General features: G+C 40.1%; 1 long non-coding RNA gene across 3 annotated transcripts in view; it reads left to right on the plus strand.

Annotated features, from left to right (window-relative positions):
- LOC119907921 overlaps nt 1–12853 on the plus strand; it is a 32080-nt gene that overhangs the window by 2908 nt on the left and 16319 nt on the right. For 2 of the 3 annotated variants that reach the window (XR_005445154.1, XR_005445153.1), the window contains exon 2: nt 3993–4046. This is a non-coding gene — a long non-coding RNA (uncharacterized LOC119907921). Of the gene's footprint in view, nt 1–204; nt 917–3992; nt 4047–12853 lie in introns of those variants that run through there. The other variant, XR_005445155.1, reaches the window with a different exon arrangement.

The raw sequence follows: 12853 nt of genomic DNA on the forward strand, positions 1-12853 counted from the left end.
TTCCTCCCCACCGACACACTCCTCCTCTATCCCTCCCTCTCGGATATCTCTCCACGAACCCCCAGTTTCTCTCTCTCTCTCCTTGCTGGTTCTCCTTTCTCTCCCCTCCCACCTCTTCACACACACACATGCACACACCCCGGAGTCCTTCCCACTCCTTCCCCTCACGCGCGCTTACTACCCACTTTCACTGGAGACCGACCGCAACAAGCTCGTTTTTTTCCCCCTTCTTTTTCTCTTGCTTGCCAGTCTTTGCTGTTGGTTATGCGCTCATTTACTGAGGCACCATCCCGCAGACGCTTCACCCTAACTATGCGTGGCGCCCCTGAAAAATGCAGGCCGTGGATTGTCCCTGCGTTGCCTGAATGCCACAATCTGCTTATCCGTTTCCTGAAAACAGTTTTTTCTATTCTTCTGCAGAATTTTTTTTTCATTGTTTTTTTTTTCTTCAAGTCAGAACTCGACTCCTGTTTAGAAGCCTCTTTTAAAATTGTTTCTGTTTTCTGAAGCGGGAGCTTAGGGTTGAAGTATAAGAAAAAAAGAGTGTCCGAAGAATGGACAGATGAAGGGGACAGAGGCAAAGAATGAGGGGAAAATGGAGAGCATGGTCTGCGGGAGAAAGCGAGAAAGACAGAGAAAGAGAGGGAGAGAGAGAGGTAGGAGAAAGAGTACCGGCACTGGCAAGAAAAACAGGAGGGGGAAGAGAGAAGAAGGGGGACCAGTAGGGGATAGACTTAGGAAGGAGGGACGGCTGGATAGGAATTGCCAAAATCGCGGGAAAAAGGAGAAAAAACAAAACTCCAGAATGAGGAGAAACTGGACTTCTCTTCAAACTTGCTTGCGCTCTCTGCTCGCCTTTCATTTTTGGTTTTTGACATGATTTTTTATAATTTTTCCGGTCACCCCCCATTCATCTGTGAGTATACTGTATGTACATGTCCTTTTCCTTTCCCATACATGCATCCTCTCTGCTTTTCCTTTATTCTTTAAAGTGTTCTCCTCTCCCCCACCTTGCTTTTTGCTTCATTTTTGAAAAATGTGTTCCCTAGGTCGCTAATCCCCCCATCCTGTTTGTCTAGCCCATCTTGCGCTCCACCTCTTTCACTGTCTTTCTTTCCTCCTTCAGCTCCTCTTTATCATGGGTTATCACTGTTCTCTTAGCCTCTGCTTGAAGGATTACCTCTGCTCACATTTAGATGCGGGCTTTGGAACGGGTCACTGAGTGGACCCAGTTTTAGGGGGCCCATGCATGGGAGGCTAGCACATGAAGGAGGCAGGGTGTGTGCATTTGTGTGTGTATCTATCTGTATTAGTCATGCGTATCTGTGTATCTGTGCATGTGTTTGTTAGTATGTTGGGGCGTGATTCAGAGTTAATGGAGCCGGCAGTGTTGGACGGTCACTCCTGCTTATGCACGCGTGGATTTGCACAATCACGTTTCATGTTTCGTATTCACGAAATGACTATGCAACGTTGTAGTTATATAATACACAGAAGTGCTAGAATGAGGTGAAATGGAGAGGTAAAAATACTGTAAGTACGGCAGGATTTTCTTCTTCTCTCATTGCATATTTTACTCCTCCCATGCTTGTCCCTCTTTTTCTATCCCATCTACCATCCCTTCATCCGGGTATCCCCAATCTATCTGTTGGTCCGCCTGTAAAGACAAAACCCACGGTGCAAGATGTGGTTCGGTATCAACAAAAGATAAGGGTGGTTTTATTCCAGGGCGTAAGCGAAGTAACAAACTGGAGTCAGTTTCAACAAGTTCTTTAATATTTATAACCTGCGCATTTGGGCGGGATTACTTTTGTTTGATGTGGCGAAGTTACAGGTATAAACGGAGGCTTTTTACTGCGTATCTGCAATGTACAGATATCGGCAGTATTGTATTGCTTGAATGCATTATTGTACTGTAAGTAGAGTGGGCTTAATGCTGGGCAGTACACAGAGGCATACATTATAACGCAAGTCTGCTGTCGTCCATTTGCAGTCCATCCGCTGTAACCTCTGTTGAGTATACCTTTTTCTCCTGCGGTACCAGCCTCAGATATCTCTTTCCCTTTTCTTTTTTCCCTTTCCTGTGTTATATCTGCCTGCTCTGTTTTTTATTTACATAGCCTCCTGTTATCGCTGCCCACATTTACTCTACCACTTGCCACAATTGTTATCTATATCCAAGATTGTCCACTGGTATCGTTCCGAGGGGACTGTGTGTGTGTTCTCCCGCCGACAATGATTTTTATTGGTGTGTTACTTTAAACGATAAGCGCTGAAACACCTTTTGATTGTTTGTGCGAGTTTCTGGCATTTTTGTCTTTTAAAATCTTGTCTTATCATCTTTTTGTGAATAAAGCAAGGTAATTGAAGATAAGTGAGGACATGGTTGTCAAAAAAGTTTGGATTAAAAACAGTGCAATCATTTTTAAAAAACATACTTTAGATATGGGTGGAAATAATTAGCAAATTGTGTAGCAGAGGCTGTTAGATAACAGTTACTGGCCTAGTTTTCTAACAGTGTTCAGTGTCTAAATGCGTGCTAAATTAATCCATATGCAATGATTTGATTAAAACACAATGATATGACATTTATGGGCAGACGGCATTACTGTATTCTGTGATAAGCCAAGGGGGAGGATGCTTTTGTTTAGTAGTGTCCTAGGCTCAGCCTTTCTGTGACCTCCACTGTGGTTTTCAAGAAAATGAAGGGAAAAGTCTTTGATGTCTGCCAAAGACACAGGAAGGTTAGGAGAAACAAATCCCCCCATAGCTCAAATAAGAGCAAGTTATAGCCTATAACTTGCTCTTATTTGTTTTCAAATTTGATTTTTACGTTACCACCCTGCCTAGCACCTTTGATTCCACTCCTGAGGGGATTTGATGTTAATGCCAGTGTAGTGGACCTCCAGGTTTGTGAAATATTACTCAGACAGACCTGGTGTTATGTAATCTTACATAACCGAGGCGGCAGCTCAGCAGGGTCGTGATCAGGGGCTCTGGAGGAGAAGCTATATGGGTCTGCTTATGGTATGAACTCACTGGCAGGGTCAACACACTCTGGGCCTTAAAGGGGAAGAGGCCCTGGCTGCATAAAGATACTGCAGTATCCACACATATGGACTTAAAGGCTGAGGAAACAGAATAATCTGGCCAATTGTAGGAACAGTTTGCTGCAGGTCGTTTGCCTCATTTGTAAAGTTTATTGGCATTCCCCTGTAATTTGGCAAAACTCATCTTATCCTACTAAAGCTAAAGGCTAACCTCTTTGTTCTTACTCAACTTTAAATTATTTACTCATCTCTGATTGAATTCAACCTCTAATCTAAAATAATAATAATTGGTTTGCTTATAAAGTGTGCAAAGATCTGACTTCACACAGTTACGAATATTCAAGGTACTACAGCCCCACTGCCATGACCCCTGCTTCTCTGACGAGCCCTCTGTGAATCTCGTGTGTTTCTCATTCATAATTGATGACATTCAACCGCAGCATACAGTAATGGATCGAACAGACCTCAGGAATTCCCATGCAAGCTGCCATTGTGTCTAGCAGGTTTGAATTTGTGCTGCTGAATTTGTTTTTTTCTAGGCTGGAAACCGACAAAGTGACTCGTGCCAGTACAACATCCTTACAGGCCTGCTGTGAAATACAGATTGTACAATGAACTGACTGCACGAATCAGGAGGGTTATATTTAATGGAGGTTATTGAGACAATAGATGTAAGGCCATGTATTCTCTAGATGATAATCATTTGATTGAAGTAATCATATGGTTAAATATACAGCAAGGGTAACGAGTGAATTAAAGTGAAGAATGGGGCTGGATTCATTTTAACAGACAATTAAACAACAAAATAAACAAATAATCCAGAATCGATTCATAAATCATATATATGGAATAAATAATAAATAAATCATGCTTTATGGAGTACCTACAATTCACAAAGTAATTATAATGCAAATAATATATGTATGTGTATCTGTTTTTCAGATTGCGCCTCTGAGACAACCTGAACTTTTTCATTGAAGATGTGGTTTTTATCAGGTAAGGAAGTATTTACTGAACATTTATTTCATTAAAAAGTGATCAAGAATAAGCAACAGATCCTGTACTTTCCACGTCTCCCCAGAGATTGAGTCTATGTATAGGTTTGTTTAAAACCAAGTGCTTTACTGACTAGATGTTTGCTTAATGGCACTCAGCAGTTAGGAACACTTGGTCAGCCATTTTAGTCCGTGGCCCGATCGAAATGTCGATGCACCATCAGAATAATTGAATTACTGTTCCCTGAGTCATTCTGTCGTGATTAACCTCACAGATATGTGCTAACTGTGGGCCTACGTAGAAGCAGCAAGCAGACAATCTTCCACTTTGCTGGCACGCCTATTTGAGTCAGTTTGGTGTAACACAGTTGGCTGTGACTTATCTCAGTAAGCAACAAGTGGAAGGGTCATCTGTTGGTCACATCCCGATTATCAGATGCTGTTGAAAAGTGAGGGAGTGCGGGTATAAAGGGCGGCCTGTGGTCTAGCCTTGAAGCTCGCTTTGGAGATGCCTCACATTACATTTTTGTCTTTGTGCTGATGTCATCCCATGCCCCCGGTCCAGCAGCAGGAGAATAAGAGCTACATTCTGCCTCTGCAACACAATAGAGCCCTTCTTGCCCTGATATTTTTTCACAATGTGTTTTTGCAGGGACGTATGCACACATATGCACACACAATCTCTGCAGGCGGCACAGGCCGTTGATTCAGAGCTAGCTGCTGAGCTGTGCTGATATTTTTCATCATTCGCAGCTCCCACTCAAAATGGGACTTGTTAATGCTGCTTTATAAACTGTGTAGGGGCAGTAGCATGTGAGAGACTTGTTAATATAGGTAATATTTTTCATGTGTCAGGAACAGAGAAGCCATGTAAGCCAATGCAGCACTGTATGGCGGTGTGGCATGGGTTAAAGTCTGAGGACCAGAGGAATGTGTCCTGGTCGACAGGCAGAATTCCTCAGTCCTGCGCTACTAGGTCACTGCACTGACAAGAGTCTGCCACCTATTTTAGCATGCGCACTGCCACCCTGCGCCTCTGTCTCATTGGCCTCCTCTATCTTTTTCTAATTCTGCCTGCCTCTCTCTCTCTCTCTCTCTCTCTGTATCTCTTCATTTTCCTCTGTCTGGCTCAAAGTCTGTCCTTCTTTATCCCCTTCCACTCTCTTCCTTCCCATCATTTCATCTTTTGTTCTTCCTGCTCACTATTTGTCTGTCTCTGTCTCTCTCGTGTCTCTTTTAGTTAATATGTCTGTCTGTCTTTCCGTCACGCCGTCGATTTTGCCGTCCTACTTTGCCTCATGTTTTTCATGTCTTTTATTTGTCCCCATGCAATTTTTGCTCGTAATTTTCGTCTGCGAATGTTCTTGCCTTTAGGTATTTATACTCCAAACGGCATTATTCTGTCATTGTCGTCTGGTTTATCCATTCCCCCAACCCTTCACCCTCCTTTCTTTTTTTTGAGTCTGTCTCTCCCTGTCTGTCTTTTTCTGTGGCACATTGAGTTCAGTGCTGCAGGTGCTTTCAAGAGGACATGGAGGGAGTGCAGGGGAGTGAGACAAAAAAGACGCAGCCATATACATTGGCTGTTATTAACGCCGTACTGTATGCATATGGTGCCTGGTGGTGCTGGTCATGTATGATTTATACAGTGCCTTCCCACACACAGGCCAAGCGTTTTATACCAGCTATCTGTATTCCTGAGTGAAGGAGTTTGCAGAGTCTCACCTCTTTATTGGCTGACAGCAGAGGTGACAGACAGACCCCAAGGTACAGGAGTGTTTCTGCTGAAGGCAGATGCGGTGATTTGACACAGTCTGAACCTCACACACATGCACACTGAATGGAAGCACATTTCTCTACTTTTACACAGTAGGCTGTGCACAGTCTTACAGGTCATGCAGAGGGGTATGGGCAGCCCCATCTGGAGATTCCTCATACATCCATACACATTATACATATAAAACCTTTGAGGATTTATTGCTACTGATCCTATGCAATTTATAAAGCAGCATGTTTCACTTTAAATGGATGACAGATGTTGGGGGTTTGCCACATTAGGTATTTTAACAACAGTGAGAATTAAACAGAATTAACATTTCATTTTAATCCCTTTAGGTCAAAACTGGCTGTCTGAATTCCATAAATCATAATAAAACTACCAAACATTATTCTTTTTGCTCTATAAAGTTGTGTTGGACATTTTTCAATATTTTTAGACATTTTATAGGCCTAAACGTTTAATTCAGCAACTGAAAATTTTTTAAGATGAATCAATAATTAAAATAGTCATTCGTTGCTGCCTTAAAAAATATTCATGTATATATACATTAGGTTTTTTAGCATACTTTTCTATGAGTGACAGTGTACCACACCATCTGAAGTATTCTATCATGTTAAATTATTGACTGTCATTCCCATCTTGTAGTCCATTAAGGTTAAAACTGAATTATTAAATGAAGCGTTTAATTCCCTAAATGTATATTCAGCATTTCAGCTACTGAAACCTAATAAAACAAAATGATACATATATTAAAGCACATATTTAGAGCTGAAACGATTAGTCAATTAATGGATTACTCGATATTTAGACAATTTATCCTGTTTTGGTGATTTATTATGGTTTAGTGATCTTTTAAGCAAAAATACAAAATAAAATCACTGGTTCCTTCTTTAATGTGAATATTTGCTGGTTTTCTTAGTCACCTTTGCAATCTAAAGATGTCAACTTGGGCTTTGGGAAAATATGATGTTTCTCTATTTCTAAACATTTTATCTGCTAAATGATTAATGTGTTCATTAATAAACACATAACTTTGATTATCAGCTATTTTGTGTTGAATTACTAACTGCAATGTAATGCTATCTCATAGTCCATTTAGGTTAAGTGTTAAGAGTTTAATTCCATAAAAGATATTCAACATTTCGGAAACTAACACCTACTATGACAAAGCAGTTGCTTGCAATGAAGCATCAATATTTTATACAAAAATTATTTTAATCTCAACTATGTGCGAGCCTGACCTATTTTTGGAAACAAAAATCTCCAAATTGGATTTACAGAATTTGGGGATAAATCTGTTTTTATTTAGCTCTGACAACATGTGTGTAAATCTGTGTGCGTGTTTGTTTGTGTGTATGTGTGTGTGTGTGTGTGCGCCCGGCCTGCCACCAAAGCAGCTAAAGCCCTGGCACTTTCAGACAGTGAGGGGAGGTGAGGCATGAGTAATAGCAGTGACTGATGATGTCACGGACAGCATCGCGCCGCTTCAGCTGCCCCCCTGACCCGGCTTTAGGATGGCGGCAGCAGCGCGCAAGCACCCGTGGGTAACACACGCCAAAGCACATTAGAGGCAGGGAGATGGAGGGAGGTGGGGATGGAACACACAGAACACAGCTCAGGGGGACAGAGGCAGAGACAGAGAGACAAAGAGGGAGTAAGAGAGACAGAAAGAGGGGGGTGGGCTGTCAGATTAAAGAGGAGAGAGGAAGAAAAAGCTGAGAGACATGGCGATGTTTGCCTCTCCATGCTTTTTTTTTTTTTTAGCAGACGTGTCTAGTTGGAGTTGAAGTTCTACATCACTGCCTCAGGTATTTCTCACTGTCTCTCTCTCTGTCTGTCTGTAGCTCTCTCTATCACTTAAGCTAGGATACAAAATGAGCCTTTGCATGAAAAGCGAAAAAGGCAAGTAAGAAAACTATTTTGACAACAATTTTGATAATCGATCAATGATTTAAGTCATCAAGGAAAAATGCCAAACATTTGCTGGTTTGAGCTTATCAAACACAAGGAATTTTAGCTTTTCTCTTTTTGATATCATTGTCAGTGAAGTCTGTTAAGTTTAACACAATTGGACAAAACAAGCCATTTAAAGACGTTATCTTGAGCTTGTGATGGGAATTTTTATATTATTTTCTGACACTTTATATACCAAACAATTAAGCAATAAAAAAACAGAATAGTCAACACTGAAAATAAACATCAGTCTGTTGTCCTACATATGATATCTCTATTTCTTTTCCTCTCTAATGTTCTTTCTTCTGATAACAGACGCACACACATACACACACATTTAACATTTTATCTGCAGCGTCTATCTCTCTGCGTCCCTCTTTATCTCATTTGTATCCATGGTCACTGTCTCTCAACTTTACTCGCGGTGCGAAATTGCCAAAGGTGGAAATGGTAGTGTGAGTTCAACAAGGGTGAAATGAGCGACAGTGATGTAGTTGAAGGACTGCTGAGCTCTCTGCTTCAGACATTATTCTCCACGCAAGTCTGAGAGATTGACTCAGGAGGAAGCTGTCACTTGCTGCAGCTCCTCTCACCCACGCCCTCCTTTGCTCCACTGGGTCCATTGGGTGCTACAAAATATGCAATTTAAGGTGATTCATATGAAGCGATGGTAGCATTTATGTAGCACAGAGAAACATAATGAAAGACAATGAGATGTATGATTGGAAACATGGCTGACAGAGGAATTGTTTCTTTGATGTGAGAGAAAATTGTGTGATACAATTATGGCTACAGCCAAAATCCAGGTTAGATGGCTATGGAACGTATTGTACTAACATTTAATGTAGAACTCAAACAACTAGATGAATAGTCAGTTGTAAGAAAATTGATCAGGAACAACTTTGATAATAGATTGATTGTTAAAGTCATGTTTTAATGAAAGAAAATCACTGGTTCCAGCTTCTCAAATGTGAATGTTTGAGGGGTTTCTTTGTCTTCTATGATAGTAAATTCAATAACTTTCCTAACTAACCCGTTGGTCAAAAGTAACACTCATCATCTTCAGCTCTAGGAAACCGTGAGCGACATTTTCCACTATTTTCTGACATTTTAGAGACCAAATGACTAATTGAAAATGAAAATAATCATTAGTTGCCGTCTCTGTTTAATTAATAATAATAATTATAATGATGTGAATTGCATCATATGTCAACGTTCATACATTTTTAATGACAGGAGAGCACAGTCACAGTGTGAATAAAGTAGCATGTTACAATGCCAATATTTTATTACTTCACCTTCATATCCAGCCATCCCTCACCCATGTTTGTGTTATTTTACTGCATATGTAGATTATCAGTACAGCCTGAATTTACACTGGAATTGTAAAAATAAGAACCTATATTGTGCACACTGGACCCTTATCTGGTCATACCGTAAATGATCAACTATGAATCATATCATAGTTTTTGAGGTGAATTACATTTAACCTGATTCTCTCCAAAAAAATATGCAGTGTGCAAATTATAATAACTAATAATTAAAAATTGTATGATAGTATTCATTGGTCCCTGTGCCATTCATGCTTTTCTTTCAAGGCCAAATGGTGATTTCTCCAGAATCCATTTCTATAGGTATCCTCTTCAATTAAACAATATCGCTTACAGCATGCTGTATATTCTCTAAGAGGTACTGCACTCAAATCTGAGGCATTTATCATTGGAATCCATCTCAAGAGCCGAGGATCTCCAAGCTGGAAGTGAAGAGTGCCCGTTCACAAGCACTCAGCACCCATGTGTTTGTTTTTGCCACCATCACTTAAAAGTCTCATTCAATTCCGACTCCCAAATGGCTCTTGGTTTTTTGATCTCACTGACAAGAGATGAGCAGATACTTATAGCCGAGACGATCCTGTTTGCAATTTCAAGCCAATGCTCTGAAGCAAATAAATCTCAAATATTTTTTTAAGCATAGGCAGAAATCCCTGCTCTGGCATGATATATTTCACTAGTAAAAAGATAAAAAGATTTTGATAAATGAGAAAATGAATGATAGGACTGTACTGTAAATGTATCAAAAATTGTAAACCCATGTAGCCGGTATAAATACCACAAATACTTAACGACACTCATAAAGGTAAACGTCAAAGAGGATGATATCGATACTGCTGCAATCCATCACCTATGTATTGCTCAGCTCAAAATAAAATTTACAACATTAGAAATGTGATACTCAATCAAATCTCTGGTGGATTCTCCGTCGCAGTCTAGACAAATGTAGTCGACTGGTGGATCATATCTCAGCAGAGGACCTTACATGTGCTGTTAGACAGCAATCTGGCATTTTAGACCAGAACTCTTTATCCAAATCTGATGTATTTGTTTTTTTGTGAGTACAAACCAGACTAAAACCCAACATTTAGAGCTGAAACAATTAGTCGATTGATCAGTTTATTGATCAAATGCAATTTTTTAAACAAAGTGCCACACATTCTCTGATTCAAGATTCTCAAATATTTTTCTCTGGTTCATATAATTATAAACTGAATATCTTCAAGTTTTACACTATTGGCCAGACACAAAAAAAGCAATTTCAAAACATCACCTTGAGCTCACAGAAATTACAACAGACATTTTGTTACGATTTTCTGCCATTTTATAGACAAAACAAAATCAATTAACGCAGAAAGTACTCAACAGATTCATTGACAATGAAAATAACTACCCTACTAATTGTTTGGTAGTAGTGTAAGTTGTGTATGTACATGGAATTGAAGGGTTACGGTGATTACTGCTGCTGTGTGGCAGATGTTGCTGTTGTGAGATCAGAGATCAAGGTTTGTTTATTTACAGCCATGACCCTTTCATCGCAGTCATTAACAGACTGTTCTCGATCAAAAAAATAGGCAGTTTTACAGCGTGTATTACTAAAATACTGCAATAACAAAATTAAAATGATTGTTGATTGTTGTCAGCCACAAAAACCATTACTGCTTTTTCTATTTCTTGAAAAATGTTTGAAAGAGTGGATTGAAAAAAAGGGACACACTAGATTAAAGTTTATACACCATTATTTTAATCATACGCAATTTTTAGAGCACCTTTTAAAGGGCTTTCCATAAGAAAAGAAAAGAAAATTAAGAGAAAAAATACGTAACTTTATTTAACCGGGTCTCAGTGAGATTAAAAATAGAGATTAGTAAAAAATCCTCTTGTGATTATTTTGACAGAAATTGAAAATAGGATGATAATTTTTGCATACAAACTTTCATTATTAAGCTAATGATGATGTGACATTTGTTGGGGTTGTACCAAACAAACATGGAGAACATGGTTAGTACTGCAGCACTACAGTCCCTGATTTTTAATGCTGTTGTGTCACACATTTTACCTTCATCAAAAAAATTACAGCTTCTGCAATTTGGATATTGCGCTTGACCATATTCAAATCCAGTCTCATTTGACTACCACTGTCCACTAAAACACAAAACCACCTGTTATGTAGAAATGCTGGGCACCACTGCTCACATGTGTCTATCTGTTTCCTCTACCTCTCTTAACCATCCATTTTAACAGTGACCTCAAAGCACTGAGGTTTGGGCTGGAGAAATGAGTGATCTTTCCCAAGTGTACAGTTAGTCGCTGTGCTGCTGCTAACACATCACCCCTCCAACCCACCAAATCTCCTCCCCCTCCTACTCCTCCTCCACTTCTGTGGTGCATCACCCCACTCACTCGCTTTCAGTCTCTCCTTCTCTCTCCTCTTCACTCCCTGGCTTAATATTGATCTGAATTCATTTGTTTCCTATTGATCTGCCACTCCACCCTCTGCCGCATTGAACAAACACAAGGACACACACCGTGCGTACACAAGCCTCATTCACGCACCCGTACAGATGCAGCACACGTGCACGCACACACACAAACATCTACGCGAAGAAAAAAAACGCCTGTTATATGTAATCTGATATAAAGGTTAATATGCACACACACACACCCACACTGCAGACAGACACGCCAGCAATCACACACTCTTCATCTGAGAGATTTCAGAGGCTGAAAACATGAAGTTGTGAGAGGTCTCAGCTCAAGCATCAAACAAGCTAATGACATACAAAGAAACCTGGATTCCATATTGATCCAACACCTCAGGAGTGAGATGAAAACATAGGCAGCCTATGGCTGGCACCGGCAGGCGACACAATTACAGCCGCAGTTCATTTCTCAGGTTTACTGAAATGTAGTCATTAGTGTAACAAATGAGAGGAATTTAGTTTGGTGGCAATTGTTCAGAGAGCTACGTTAGCCAAGATGTCATTTGTGGCAGTAATTGTGTATTTCTTGAAAACCCTTCAGTCTTCAGAATAAAATTATCACATTAAGTCAATCACGTTTAAGACCACACTATGTTAATTTATGGGCTTTCCAAAAACTGCATCATAAGGAGTACAGAAGAATGTAAGAATGGGTTATAATATACTAAAGGTCCAGAGCAAAAACCTAAACAATTCTCAATTATACAGAAATAAAATGTAATATATGAAAATGTGTTGAATACATCGCAAGGAAATTTTTCTTACCATTGACATTGTGTTAGCGGTCCAAAAATGGCCCTGCGTTAAAACAGCACAATGGGCTACTTTGGTCGGGTGTGTTGCTTCAGGTACCAGTGAGCCATGAAATACAATCCAGGAAGTCCAGCTTGAGTAACAGATCTGTGAGTTTGAATGCTCGTCAGACACAGAAAGAGGAACACTGGTTTATAACACTATGAAAACTGTTCACTGCTGAGTTTATTTTATCTTTCAACTCAACAATCACAAGGTAACAGTAGAAATACGGAGTTCATTACAAAATAATCTACAAGGAATGTGCGCTTGCATGTATTTGATTGGCCAATGCAGCATTTTGCGTGACAATGTTACGTTGCGGTCTGTCAAAAGTATGGCCAGGTTGCCACACCTTGGTGGCAGAATGGTTACAGCGCATGCCATATATCCACAGCATTGCCAGTTTGACTCCACCCCCACCACCTTTCTTGCATGTCATGGCCCTCTCTCTCCCCCAATCCAATTT

The sequence above is a fragment of the Micropterus salmoides genome, unplaced genomic scaffold, assembly GCF_014851395.1.
Source record: "Micropterus salmoides isolate LMB-PRFRI ecotype aquatic unplaced genomic scaffold, ASM1485139v1 Ms_hic_scaffold_17, whole genome shotgun sequence".
Lineage (NCBI taxonomy): Eukaryota > Metazoa > Chordata > Actinopteri > Centrarchiformes > Centrarchidae > Micropterus > Micropterus salmoides.